General features: G+C 39.9%; 1 protein-coding gene across 4 annotated transcripts in view; it reads left to right on the forward strand.

Annotated features, from left to right (window-relative positions):
- The first annotated feature begins 7458 nt into the window (after nucleotides 1-7458).
- Nucleotides 7459-15537, forward strand: part of znf618 (zinc finger protein 618) — a 44008-nt gene continuing 35929 nt past the window's right edge. For all 4 annotated transcript variants that reach the window (XM_083793476.1, XM_083793479.1, XM_083793478.1 and 1 more), the window contains exon 1: nucleotides 7459-7849. The gene's annotated coding sequence lies outside the window, so the exon portion shown is untranslated. The remainder of the gene's footprint in view (nucleotides 7850-15537) is intronic.

The raw sequence follows: 15537 nt of genomic DNA on the forward strand, positions 1-15537 counted from the left end.
CTTTGCAGATAGAGCATCATTCAAGCTTTTTGTACAGCTGCAATGTTGGTGAGTTTGACATAATTTAATACAATTAGATAGGACTTTGTCTGTTTAGATGTATGGGCGATCAATGGCAAATTGTGGCTAGTTTCCATCCTGCCATTAACTTGTGGAAAGATGACTGCCGTGTGCATATGGTCTATTGAGTATTCAAAGTATGAGTATTCTGGAAATGTAGAGCATCTCAGAATATCTGTAGCTCCAACGGTTTAGAAGTTGTTAGAGCCATGTTTCAACTAGCGGTACTTTTAAATAGGGTGTGGTCATTTTCAGGTATTCCGTCCCGGATAGAGAATGAGTCATAGTTCCCAAGCTGTTCGCGGCGGTCATATTATATATATTATATTATTCTCTCCTAAATGAAGTGCATACATATCTTGGCCAGATCCTAGACTATTTGCAAATTGTAGTCTGCTCCACCAATGAATACATGCTTCTGGTACAGCCTTGCCATATAGGCTACCCTTTTAGTACCTTGCTGCTTCCTCCTGGTAGTGCATTTCGCTCCATTACCAATTTCCTATTGTCAAGAGCCGGTTTTCTCCAATGCTGTTGCTTGTGTGTCTGCCAAAGCCTCACCTATCCTGATTGTACAGTAGTCTACTCTAGAGGGAAGAAGGGGGTATCATGTACCCCCGGGAATATTAAACATTAAATGCCATTGACAATGAATGGCAATGTTTGTGTAAACACAAACATTGCGTAAGCGTAACACAAAGATTGATGACTTCTGATAGGCAGGAATGAGATGATGTATGAGGATGTACGATCATAAGAGCGCCTCTCACTTCATGTGACCAGGGCCGAATCAGTCACACAGTAATTGGACAAACAGAATATTATGAATCGTTATTACTTTGTAAGACATACAACCTTTAACTGGCAAAAGTCATGTTTGTAATAGAGACTCCACCTCGTCCGCTCCCACGTCTGACAGCTGTCAGTCAGGGCCTATCATTTATTAATCACCTATTGTACTGTACAGTACAATTCCCTAGCCAAATGGTTCTCAAAATGGGATCCAGCGAACCTTGGGGTTCCTGGACAAGCTTAAACTATCAGTATTTCCCTGGCCATATCGTCATGCTGCACTGATGTTCAGGTGACGTATTGGTCTTACGTCACTGCTGCGTATGTATGTATGTGTTGTAGGTATATATGGTGACAGTTGGTGTAGCTTTTGAAAGTGAGCATACATGTAGGAAACACATAGATGTTGCAGTAAAACAAATCAACATATTTAGTGTACTGCAGATAGTAGAGAAGAGTACGGTGATTTTAGGCCTTACTCAGATTTTAAGTGGTGGTGTTGGACCATATTTAGCAGGTGTGGTAGAATCATTGAAGACTTGTAACTCTCGAGAGATAGGGTGATAGTGGAAAAAAACGTGTGTTTTAAGAGATTTGAATTATAGACAACAGTCTAAAAAAAGAATGTCCTCCTTGACACCCCGCAAGATGTATTTTGATGAGACATGGAACAAACTACAGCCGACAATCACGGCAATTCTGAAGCTTGACTGCGTGGACAGAGCTACATGGAATGAGTGTTTCTCTGCTATTTATGCCTTGTGTGTTGCAAAACCGGAAAACCTGGCTGAAAGGTTATACACAGAGACCATGGGTTTTCTGGAGAATCATGTCAAGCAGTTGTGCGAGGAGACAAAGGAGTCTAACGAGAAGGTTTTACTGATGTACCACAAATACTGGGAACAGTACAGCAAGGGTGCCCACTACATGAATTGCTTATACAGCTATCTCAACAATGCTCTTTTCACCAGCAAAGAAGAGATAAAAGAGGGAGACATCCAGAGCAGCATGGATAATACCAAGCAACTGTTGGAGATTAGAGAGCTGGCGATGGACATTTGGAGAGAGTTGATGATCAGGCCCCTTCTGGACAAGCTGATCCCCATGCTGTTTGACGAAATAAAAAATGACCAGGACGTAATCCAGGGGGTTATCGACTCTTTTCTTCACGTTGGGAAGCACAAGAAGGCCCCACTGACGTTTTACCAGGAGATCCTTGAGCGTTTTGAGTATTACAAACGGGAAGCCTCCAGTCTACAGCAGGAGTCCAACTGTTCACGGTATATGGAAAAGGTCTTAGCACAGTTGAAAGAGGAGGAGCGGGTGGCCTTCAAGAACAGCCAAACGGTCCCCTACAAGGAGCCCCAGGACGGCACCCAGATGGACGAGACGGAGCTACAGAAGAACATGAAGTACCTGCTGGACATCAACATGCTCAACCAAGACCCGCAAAAGGAGGAAACAGACGCCAAGTCCACCTTTTCGTTAAATATGGGCTTCACCGGTGAAATGACGAATCTGAAGATCACAACGTCAATGCAGAAAGACATACCACAGGAGTTGGAGCAGATGAGGAGTACCGTAGATGAGGACCGCAAAATGTATCTGCAAGCTGCTATATTGACCATCATGAAGGACCGCAAGGTGCTGAGACACAACACCCTCATCCAAGAGGTTATCAACCAGTCCAAATCCAGATTCAAACCCAGCATCAGCATGATCAAGAAGTGCATCGAGATGCTCATCGGCCAAGAGTACATAGAACGCAGCAAGAGCTCGGCAGATGAGTACAGCTACGTGGCGCCGAGACAGGAAGGGCCAGGAGCGTCCACAGATGTCCACCCACCCACCACCCATTGATCAACTGGCTGGTCGGATGGCCCCCACAGGTTAAAAAAGACAAAAAAAAGAACAGACTCATCCATCCATTTCATTTTGACAGACGTCTCCCCCAAAAGGAATAACGTATAAACAGAAGGGGGCTGACAGGTCACTCACTATGAAGAGTAAAGGAGAGCTGAGTGAGCAGGCAAGATCATGACACAGTGGAAGAGTCTCTTCTTCCACTGTGAGAGGGTAAAATGGCGCACAACATACAAGATACATGGTAGTGGCGTTTAGTTTTTACGTTTTATTTCACATTGTCGGCATGGGGTGAGCCGTATAGAAGAGGGTGTGTGCGTGCGTTAGTAATATGCACGCAGTAGGCATGCATGGGAGGAAGTCACTGAATTATTCTTTGGGAAATTATTTTCACATTTGATCTACAATGACATTGACAGTACCTTTCATCATGTACATCCAGATGTACATTTTTATGCAATAGGTTTTATTTCGTTTGGACTTTTTGTTTTCAATTTTAGTTTAGTTCTTCAAGTTGGTTTTCTGGTTTAATAAACATTTTATTTTTTAAAAGGCCTAATTTTAGTTTAGTCATTGAGTTTAAATCTAGGAGAACCCATTTATGTTATCTATTTTGTTTTTTACCTTTCTCCTCAAAACTACTTGCAGCTTCCTAGGTACCCATAGTTTTAATTATCTCCACCAGGCCTCCCTAGGCAATTATGTTGGTTTGTCAGAAGCTACCTGTACATAAGTATATACATTGTATTTTTGTTTTATATTCCATTTACTGTATAATGGAATTTTGATATGGAATCACACGTGACGTTGTAGATACATAGTGTATATACTACTCTCTCTCGCCCTCCACCTTAGTCTCTATCGTGACAAAATGGATTACTTGAATGTACTCTTGATCAGGGTTATGTATAATACATTGTGTGATATAAAATTTTGTTATTATACAACAATTATACAACAATAAGATGACTATCCCTCAACAATGTAAGCAAACCAATTAAACAGATAGTGGTGAGTAGTTAGCAAAAAACAATCTGTCAGTCTCGTACAAGGCCAATAATGGGTATAGCATTTCCCCCTGTGGGGGCCAATTACAATTTGCGTCCTTACTTTCCCGTCCTCACTTGTCTTCAGGGAGAGGCTAACTTCCTAATGGGGGGTAACTTCCTAATGCGCACAATAGAGTTGGTACTGGGTTGGTCCAGAGGGTTTGTGACACGCAGTTTCTATCTTATATCTATCCATCCTGGTGTTGGTTCACTAGGTTATCGCCAAGAACAAGCTCAATATTTACAAAAACATACCACCGTCACTCTATTCTGAGTGATGTAGGCTGGAATTTAAAGCCCGCAAGAATGGCGCCGCTAGCTTTTCAGACGCCGCCCCCGTCTTGGTGACGTATACGTTTTACCCTATAAATCATAGTCTGGATTGGCACCAGGATCGCGTGGAGAAGGCCTAGTGCGCTCTTTGTACACACCATATGCTATCATTAGCAGCAGTAGCTCCTTACCAACTCCTGACACCTACATCAAAGAGACGTACAACATTTAATATCCAATCCCTCAATGGCATTAAGTATGCGCCATAAGCCAGCAGTAGCAGCAGCACTACTCTTCCTACAGTAGCAGCAATAGTACTATAGTATTCCCAGCTTGCATTGTTCCAGACTTGCATGTTCGATCTGACCGATATGTCCATATAGGCATACATGGAGATCTGGTTCTCCAGAACCGCATATCGAACCGACACTTCACGCCACCATATATGGCCGTCTTCATATACAGTATGAAGACGACACTGACCTCAGTATGGCCGTCTTCATATACAGTATGAAGACGACACTGACCTCATCAAACCCTGGAGACATACACGGAGAAGACTGGATCAGATCTGCATATACTGTATATGGAGCTGGCCAGCAACATCTGACCTCAAACCTTTAGATCTCCATATATGGAGCTGACCTATTCTGACATTCCATATGTTGACCCTTTCCCACCTGTCCTTCCTCTTCGATGTCTCCCTTTTGTCTGATACCTGTCCATTCAATCTCTAGATGGGCCCGTCCCAAAGTTAATAGTGCAGTTGCACTATTAAGTTAACCTCGCATCACCAGGCTTTCCACCGCCTCGGAGGAAAGCCTGGTCTCTGTTTCAAAAGTCCGTATGATCCGGGCTGGGGCCGGATGATGTGGTTACGTCATGTTGTAGTATTGTTTTGTAGTCAAGAAGCGGAAGCGGAAACTTCCTTTTCCCTCTAAATAAAAGCTCTCGCTTACGAGAGCTTTTATTGAGAGGGAAAAGGAAGTTTCCGCTTCCGCTTCTTCCTGTTTGTAAGCATATCATCCGGCTCCAGCCCGGATCATATACCGAAATGAAGTGGTGCCCAGGCTACTATTAAGTGCAATTCCTGGTTAAGTTGGGTTAGGGTTAGGGTTAGAGTCCGTCCCTAACTATTAAAGGAGCTCAGTCTCATACAGAGCTACTGAGGGGTTGGACCTGACTAACGCGCTGATAATGTATTTGGAACTTTGGACTAATAAAGAGCCCTTTAAAGAGTGCTGTTGAGTGCTTATGCTGTTTTCCTCCCAGTGTGGAAGAAGGTTTTGGATGGATGTTTACTGTGATCTCACGCTCTTGAAATATATACCTTGGTTTATGTTGTGTCAACTTGTGTGTAAACAATAATAGCAATTGTCAAAGCATTTGTCTCCCAAACTCCACCTCCAGTTGCAGATGGAGTCCTTTCTAATTATATAAAGTGCAGCAGGAGGTTGCTTTACTGATAACGAGTGCTTCCATACTCTAATACTAGAACATAATACTAGAAAATAATCATCTGCAAGGAATTTCTTGACAGGAAGTAGCTCTTAATATGTCTACGCCTACGGTGTATTTTTATTAAACAAAAACTTTACAGATTGAAAGAGGATAATTCAAACTTTCCCTACAGCTGCAATGTTGGTGATTTCTGTTTGGATGGGCTGTCTATGGGAAGTGTCACCTATCACCTTGGTGGCAAGATGGCTGGGGTCTGAATATGGCCAATTGCCAGGCTATTATCTGTCTCACTAGGGTGCGTACGTCTGCGTCTCACCAGCCAACACACAAGCCTTCGACAAGCCTGACCTAGAAAAAGTGCCCCTCGGGGCACAGGTCTCCACCAGGCCAGGTCAGGTTATTGTGGCCTCCTGGTGGCACTATAATAGGCCAATGGGAAAAGGGTGCCATTTCTTCTTATGCCTTTGATGGCAATTGGATGATTTGAGGCATAATTGTTCCAAAAATGTGTTTTGACAAAATCCACCTGTTGGTGGAGCTATAACAGGCCAATGTGAAAAGGGTAGGATTTATTCCTCAGCCTAGTAGGAAAGTGCGTGAAAGATTTCATATTAATATATAAAAATCATTAATGTATCACAAATGCATCTTAATTGAAACTAACTGTTGAAAGAGAAGTACATGGTCAAACTCTTTAACGGATTTATTCTTTTCAGAATTCAACAAACCACGTGCAACCCAGATTCGGCTCAAACAAGGATTTATATAAATTTCGCTCCGATGCCACTAAAACGGGCATTCCACGCTTTAGTGGCTTCGGAGCGAAATTACATTAAGACGGACATTAAGAAATGTGAATCCCTAGAATCCTTCAAAACCGCTCTCAAACAGCACCCGGGTGGCTGCAATTCTAAACTGGCCCCTAAAAAAAAGTCAAAGTCCCCCCCTTTTTTCTTTTCCACACTGCACATGTGTTTTCCTTTTACTTTTTTAAAGCTGTATATATGATTTTTCTTTCTTTGTTTCATAGAAGTGTATAGCCTATTTGTACATTATTATTAATGTAAATGTTCTGATGAATTGAAAACGGAGAAACAGAGAACAAGTCTTAGTGCTTTCTCTGGTTCTATCCTCAAGTAACAGTTGTTGTATTGACCTGTACACCCTTATACATACTGTTCAATCAATCAATCAATCAATCAATCAATCAATCAATCAATCAATCAATCAATCCAAATTCCAATGGCATTTTCTATTTTGAAATCAAAACTTGTTGGCCAAAAATAACTTTTCCATTGAGAAGAGTTGGCTGCTGCCCCGTGATACTGCAGGTTTAGTAGGCCTATATATCAATTTTACACCGAGTGAATACATGGTTATGTAGGATGAATCACTATCTTATTAGTCTATTGTTATTATTGTATTTATTTATCTATCAATAATTTTTCATTGTCAACTAATGGGAACAGTTTGAAATCCCCATTTATTTAGCATCATAGCCATGCACTTGCATATTGCATTATCTATAAACAGAATAGAACGTGATATCTTGACTTGGACATCATGTGATTATTAAAGTTGTTGGTTTCATATTTCTACCAAAACTTGAGAAAGTGGTTAAAAATAGGCTGTGCTATTAAAATGTTACATTTTTCTTGATAGTGCCAGCGTAGGTTAAAACCCCTTTCATAGCTCTATGGTTAAAAACCTATATCCTATACAAAATATGTTTTGCGGGCAGTCTTCTCCTGGTTAATCTGATTGAGTTAAATTTCACAAAAAAATGTTTTATGTCTAACAGACTTTCACCAACCCCTGCGTAACGTTATGATCGCACAGCCCTTTTCTTTCCATAGCTGTCTATGGCCCCAGAGTTTTTTTCTTTTCCTTTTTTCTCTTTTTCCCCTGGCTGTCATGCAGACAGACTAATATAACTGGCCGGCGCTGCAATTTCGGAATCTGTCCTACAGTCCTTATATATGGCGGACGAAAATTTTCCACAAGAGGAACCGCAGCAACATAGACACACACACACACACACGCACAGGATTGTGTGTGTTGCGGGCTACAACGCAGACTGTACAAGGCAGAACAGCGCGGACCACTGGATTTTTTTTGTTTTTTTCGCGTCATGACGATTGAAATTGGAAAATGTCGCTCTGTTTGAGGCAATAAAGCATCTGCGTCTAAACATTTTTTTGGGGGGAAATTGTGAAACAAGTCAATTAGTGAATCTAGTGGGGTGAGTCGTCAGTTTTGTGTTGTGAATTTTGTGCAGTCACCTCTGCTCGAGGAAAAGAAGGTTTTTTTAGTGCCTGACTCGCATATGAGCTACATCGTTGCCACCGGAGGTACGTCAAACAAAACCACTATTATTGTTTCTGATTCTAGAAACAAAATGTTTAATTTTGCAGGCTCGCAATTGAAGCTTTCTGCATTGTTAATCATATCTGAATGACGGGGCACTTACATGTATGAAATGCTGCTACTATAATATGTCATATAATGCTGCTTTTTGAAGCCATCCTAAAACAGACCCAATAATCTGTTGATTTAGTTTTCTCTTTCCCCCCCTCTTATTTTTAACAGTGATTTCCAAATAAAGTTTTTCAGCTAACTATACCCCGGTTATGCACTATAGTGTACTTTTATAAAGCACTTATGAGATGCTTTTGTTCATTCTGAAAGAGCGTGGGAACAAAACATGAAGGACAAGAAGGGGAGGAACAATCTGAAACACAAAAACCTCCTGCAGCCATGTTTTGTGAATTTTCCTGCGAATTTGACCAAATAAGCTTGTGCTCGTTCACAATCACGTCATACCTACATGCGCTGTTTTAATACTTTTGGCGACATGTGATGTATGCATATATATAACTCGCAGTAGAATGATTTCCAGGACAAAACGCAAAGCTCAGCACCTCGTTCATTTACATTTTTACTATTTTCCAAAAGGTTCGGGTTTTTAATTCCTTTATTTGTGGAATTGGCGCCACCTGTAGGTGGACAATTTGGGAAAGAATTACGAAATTGTAAATTGGAATACTTTTGAAATTTGTTTTGTTTTATTGGAGACTTATCTGTTTTCACATGTGACATGTCAACAATATGTAAAACTTAAATGTTTACATGTTGCATGAAAGACTTGTTGCCAAGATGAAATTTACACTATTTTTATTTACTCAAAAATAATAATAATTAAGACAAGTGTATGTTTATTCTGTTCTTTCTGATGCTTCTATACCGTCCCCAGGGAAATGGGAATGTACAACTTGCATTTGTGTTGCTTATTGTTGGTGTGATACAGGCTGTGGTGTCTAGTAATTAAGCTGCAACAATCCACTCTGATTCCTGTAAAGCTATACTACATGTGTGTGTGTGTGTGTGTGTGTGTGTGTGTGTGTGTGTGTGTGTGTGTGTGTGTGTGTGTGTGTGTGTGTGTGTGTGTGTGTGTGTGTGTGTGTGTGTGTGTGTGTGTGTGTCCAGCATTCCTATTCTGGGGATAACTTTAGCAGGAAATTGTGACGCGTTGTGAGCTTGTCGAGCAGCTATTTTCAGCAATGGTATTTAATGCAGGGCAAAAACGGACACTATAGTATATAGAGCCCTGTGGAACTCCGCTAAACAACACTTGGGTTTTAAGGGGTTAAGCATAGGGGAGCAATGTGCACCAACTCTGTAAATGTGTAAGAGGGACAGCACAACTTAACACATAATAGTGAACTGAATGGTGGCGAAAGAATTCAGAGGGAGACCGTGTCAGCACATTTTTAGGCAGGAAAAAAACCTAAAAAACAATCAACCAATCTCTGTACTGTTTACACTAATCATGTGGATGCAAAAACAATTTCCCATCTTGCTTTGCTTGCTTTTATTGTAAGGGAATCTGTGAAAGCCACTTTCCTGTGTGTAATTTTAGCATCGACCTTCAGCACTGTATAAATTTAAATAGTTGATGGAACATTTTAAGCTTTGCCTGATGAATCTGAGAATTAATTCCACTTCTATAGGCTTAGGTATCTAATCAAAAAAAGTACTAGGGACCGTTAATGATATTCTGAATTATACAGAAGCAACTTGCATGATTTAGGAGCGTTGGCATGAGTAAAGAGAAGGGTTTTGTTTGAAATCAGAGTGCTATAGCTCTCATATACGATAGTTTGATATTTAATCATATACGCCAGTTTTATGTTGACCATTGTCTGATGTGCAACATATCAAATATGAAATAAAAAAGGTCTTCCTCAGGTAGAAGTTAGTAGACAAATGAGACGGAATGCATTTTCTGTATTTGACGCTCAAATGATCATCAACTTATCATATTGGTAGTTTTTATTGTAAGATGTAGGCCTATAGAAAGTCACTACCTAAATGCCATGTCAACTATCTGAATATGATTACAAATTTGTTATGTGAACGTCGCTGTGTCTTAAGGAAAACACAACCCCTGTGGGCGTAAAATGTATTTGAACACCTTATGGCCCTGTAGTTTTAGTATTCTCAGAGGCATGTTGCAAATGTCTCAAAATGGCATCACTCAAATTAGACTCAAGGGAATGGCTTTTCAGGGTTTGGGGCTGCTGCATAAAAAAATTCTGTACATTCTGCACATATTTTTTTTTTTGCCTGCCTCTCCCTTTTTAAGAACGAACCTTATTGGTCTCATGAATAATGCATAAAGACTTTCAATTGCTGCAGTGGTTATGTACGCAGAACATTTTTGGTTGTTTATTTTCTGAAGGTGTAGATGGAGCAATGGCTGTGCTGCATCTCTGAAAATACAAATTTTCAGCAAAGCAAATCTCATTTTCTTTGAGTGGAAATGGGAGTTTGGGTTTAATGAATCCATAAATCACAATGCTAGCAGGTTTGCTCTGGCTGCCTCAGTCTGCAGTGTAATTTTGATTTTCATCAAAAATTTAATCTGCCAGCCTACAAGGGGTTTAGCAGCAGACTGGATGCCGGCTTGAATTTCTAATTTTAGGGCCTGATCTTTCAGGATTTATTTTTGTATAATTCAAGGCTGCTTTTCAATATCTCTAGTTATTAAATTTTAATTCATGGCATTACCATATAGATTGAAAAAGGTTTTTATGGGTTTTTTGGAGTGCACAAGGATGGAATTCTATTCTCCTATATGACACACTTTCCTTTTTTCTCAGAGCAATCTTAGAGGGGGTGGGGGGAATTCTGTCATTTCTCGGCATTATTGCTTTTTGAAATTGTTTGTCGTGAGCCATCTTTGGTGACATTTATTAGTAGGCTAAAGAAAGGGTATTTTACATTTGTTTAAGGGAAAAGGGGTAGCATAATAGCGAAGTATTTAGGCTAAAACAGGTTTTGGTCATCCTTTGCCACTGACCTTTTTGGATATTGCAAAGATATACAATGGAGCAGTACTTTACTTTTCTTTTGTTTGACATTTCAGCAGATTATTTTCAATTTCCCTGCAACATCAAGTTTATGATGAGCCTTGGTTTGGGTTTTTTTTAACACTTAAACCCTATAAAGTTCCTTGACTGGAGTTCCCCAGGGATCTACTTGGTCCACTCCTTTTCCGCTCTACACCAAATCCCTTTGCTGATAGCTGATCTACAAGCTCACTCCAGAATTTGGAAGGGTGCTGAGGTTCATGTCTTTGATGATGCATTTTAGATTGGCCTATTATTTTACATTGTTAGGTTAGCCTCGGAAAACCAGACGTTTCTACTGGGGGACGATGCAAGTTGGTTATGGCCGATCAAATAATTAGTAAGAAGACAAACAAAACTAAGTGTTGTGCCTTTTTGACTGCGACGCTCTATAGACGTACAGGTCTGTCTGTGGCCCCTTTATGCCCATATATGGAGTTCTGTGTGTGGCTAGTCCAAATATAGTGTAGGGGTTCAGGCCATAGGCTTCACAAATCCCCTGCGGGCCAGTCTATGATGACTTATTTATGACATCAAATGTGATCCACGGATCCGACCAACTTCCCCCTAGGGCGCATCACTCCCTAGGGGTCCTTGGCAGCATACACCGCAGGGTTTGAAGTCAATCTGTCGGGTGGTTCTCTAGATGAGGAAGTTGTGACTCTTACTCACTGACTCCAATGACTTGTGAATGTGTAGATAGATGGATGCAGAACACACTGATGTGGATGTTGAAGCAAGTAGGAACATCAGGATTATCCTAGTAGTGTGCAGTGGTTGATTTGGTTCATTGTTGTGTAGGGACAGACACCTTAGTGCCCTGCCTGAAATTAGGCCAATTATTTTAAGTACCTACCAGTCACTACAGTGCAGGAATACTGAGTAAGTGTAAAAAAAATCACACCCGTGTGAAGTGAGGGGCGCTTTACCAACCCTTATCATCTTACATCATCACGATAAAACATAACATCATGCCGATTTGCTCAGTGACAGACAAAACAAACTTAAAAAAAAAATAATAGAGAAATGGAAGCTCTGCAGGAATCAGTTAGTGGCTCTTAGATGGGTGCTCTTTGGTGATACAGGTAGGACCATAGACAAAAAAGGTATTTTTCCTTCAAGTTGTATTAATAATTCACAAAGGTGTAAATTGCAGACTTGAAAAGTGAAGATGAACAGGACCTACGTATATGCATTTTGACCGATAAAGGTCTTTGTCAGGGTCTATCTAACATCTTGGCTAGATAGTCACCCTTAAATACAGCCAGGTGGTGGAGTTGATCCAATCATGCCATTTTGTTGTATTACATCATTATTATTTCATTGGCACATAAATTATTTCATTTTATAAGTGTATATAAGAGAATAAGAGAGAGTTTCAGAGAGACGCACTTCCCTGCATGTGTAGACTCTCAGACAACTCCAGCAACAAGGCAAATAATAGGCTTTGTGCAGTAGTCTCGCTAGCACATTGTGGTTAATATCCATGTGCTGACATTTAACAAAACAGCTGCCCCCAATAATGACCAGAACAGTCTATTGTAAATGTGCTTGCCTCCTGTAAAACCGGTTTCATAAATGTACATTATCCACACAGTCACAAACCCATTCACATTCCCTAAAGTTAAACTGTTAATCATATATATATATATATACTGTGACACAACGTGTCGCAGCATGCCGTGTTCTGAGCTAAAGTACTATAGATCAGCTATTTTTTACTTTTTAATATTTTTATTCATATTTTGTTGTTGGAATGTTACATTTTTGGAAATCTTCTAAAAGTGTTTAGCTATAATGATGATATGTCTAAAGTGGGGACGCCAGGAACGTGGTTAAGCTTTCTGTGGTACTGCACTTGTGATAGATCTCTTTAAAGCTCAGGTGAAAATGAAATGTATGGAATACAATGACTATAATAGTCTTGTTTAATAATGATAAATGATTAAAACAATGATAATGGTTTTCATTAGGGATTAAAAGTATCGATTAATTCATTAATTGATTCATTCAATTCATAACCTTATCGATCAATTAACCGGCTAGTTGATATGTGGTGTTTTTAGTTATCTGAGAATCTTAATTTCCCTCAATATGTTTTAACATAAAAATCTACATTTTGCTGATACAGAAAGAATACAAAAGGCATATTATATTCCTTAATCAAATAGGCCTACTTATTTGACGCCAGGCACCTTTTTATGAGGATGGATCGTTGGATCCTCTATCATTATTAAACAAGACTTAAGACTTACAGAGTGCAGATTTTATATTCCTTTCTACGTATTATGTGAATCTGCAGCCAGTATATTATATTCCTGAACTCTTCCAGACTGTCCTTGAGTTGAGCGAGCCTTTAATTCCCTTGAAGTGAGTGGAATACAATGACCCCATTTCATGGTTGATGTGGCGTGGAGCTCTGGGTTAATTCTATTGGCTTTTTGTTTTGGCTCTTAATGTTTAGTTAGTTTAATGACCTCTGAGTCGAGATATTATACGTTATATGGAGAGTGCACAGAGAATACGGTCCGCCCACTCACTTCAAGGAAGCTTGCTCACCCAGCGCAAACTTGAGACCGCAGAGACACTTACTGTGAAGGACGACTTCACTCATTTTCATTGTGGGGGTCCCTGGAACATATTCTTTTCAGAAGGGGTCTCCCGGGTCTGCGGTCCTTGACATGAAATAGTTACTGCTCTAAATTATTAAAAAGGGGAGAAGAAAAGGGTTGCGTGACAAAGAGATCCATCATGTGCCTGGGTGTATTAGTAATATAAATAAATATAATTTACTACAAGCCATATTTAAGATAGAAAGAGCAGTTACTGGAATGTGCTGCTAGTAGTAGTAGTAGAAAGTACTCATTGTGCAGAATGTCTCGTTTCAAGTTGTTTCAAATGTATAAAAAATAGCAGATCTACAAGCCAACATGTATACTACTCTACAAAGTAACTAAAGTGTTCAAATAAATGTAGTGGATTAAAAGTAAAAATTTTGGACCTGAAATGTAGTGTAGTAGAATTTGTAAGTATTGGAAATACTCAAGTAAAGTACATACCTCAAAATTGTACTTCAGTAAATCTACTTTCCACTGCGTTTCTCCACAGCTTTGTCGAGCTCTGCTCTAATGCAGTGCTTCTCAACCTGTGGGTCGGGACCCCCACAAACAAATGATTTGTTTTTGGAGGGTCCCCAGATGACAGTAAAGTGACAATTTAAGGACTTAAGACATTTTACTGTATCACTGCATTTTAAAGACCATTACTGCATCAAAAGTAATACAACAAACTATACTATTAAAAACATGTCAGACATTTGCCAAATTGTCAAATAATATAAGAGGCAAAAAATCGACAAGGTTAAATCTGCTATTTTCACTATGTGACTGGCTGTGAGCCAATATACTGATATACTGTATCTACGGTACACTCATATATCCTATAATGCAGTGGTTTTCAACCTTTTTCATATCGAGGCCCATTATTTATTTGGCATTTCAGCCACGTACATTTGATGAGATTTAGCCTCTCAGACCCAAAACTTTTAATATTTGCTGTCGTTGGATAAGATTTTGTCCACATTTCCATGCTGTATTGATGTTGGTACCATTTGGTGAGACAACAGGCAAACGTTGATCAAAATAACAATTATTCTAAATTCTCTAATTGTGTAGACTTTTTGTAAATTAAGTAATGCAGATGTTTAACAATAATTTAACTCTTGAGAGCATAAAATGAAACCAAATCTCCATTTAGCTGGGGACCACCTGGATCCCCCTCAAGGACCACTGGTGGTCCCCGGACCACTGGTTGAAAACCACTGGTCTAATGTGATTGACGAGAGACTAGCAATATGCTCAATATAAAACCTTTTGGCCATCGATTGATCTGCAAGCGTTTCAGTCCCGTAGGAATCTCAAGGATCAATACATCTTTCTCATAATTGTTATTGTTCTCTCCTGAATGGGGGATATGGCAGTGTGTAGTTTTCTATGGGTTGTATACAGGGTTTTTTTCTTTGTATTTTTCAGTGTTCATTTGGTTTGACATTTTACTGTTATGCTGACAAAGAGGCTATATATACACAGTATATGAGAAAGGTTGTGCACAGCACTGAACACATTCCAGGATGCTGTAGACACGGAGTGCTTCTTGGCAGATTTGAGATGTAGCTACGCTATTGTGAATGACATTGGCCTGCATGCACCAAAATGTGTCATTTTGACATTGGATGAAATAGACGTGTGCTCTTACCTGTCATTCTGCTGTCATGTAGGCTAGCTCAGTAGATGCATGTCTATTCTATAGTAGCCAATTCATGACTTACGAACATTGACAAAAAACAATTAATTCACTCATATTTATCGTGTAGTGTACACAGTACACACGATTTGCCAGTGTTCACGAGTGGTTCTCAAACCTTTTCATTTGAAGGACCCCCAAATTAATATGTATTTGGCCCCCATCTTCATATATTTTATGGCAGGGACCCCCGTTGCCACATACAAGATTTGTATGTTGGCCCGGGCGGCGGCTGGCGTAGCTCTCTGGACACATATTGCTTTGTGTCACCCCCCATCTCTCTCTCTCTCTCCATTTCCTGAGCCTATTATTAATCTATCAATATA

Source organism: Protomyctophum parallelum, assembly GCF_964188405.1.
Source record: "Protomyctophum parallelum genome assembly, chromosome: 21".
Taxonomy (NCBI): domain Eukaryota; kingdom Metazoa; phylum Chordata; class Actinopteri; order Myctophiformes; family Myctophidae; genus Protomyctophum; species Protomyctophum parallelum.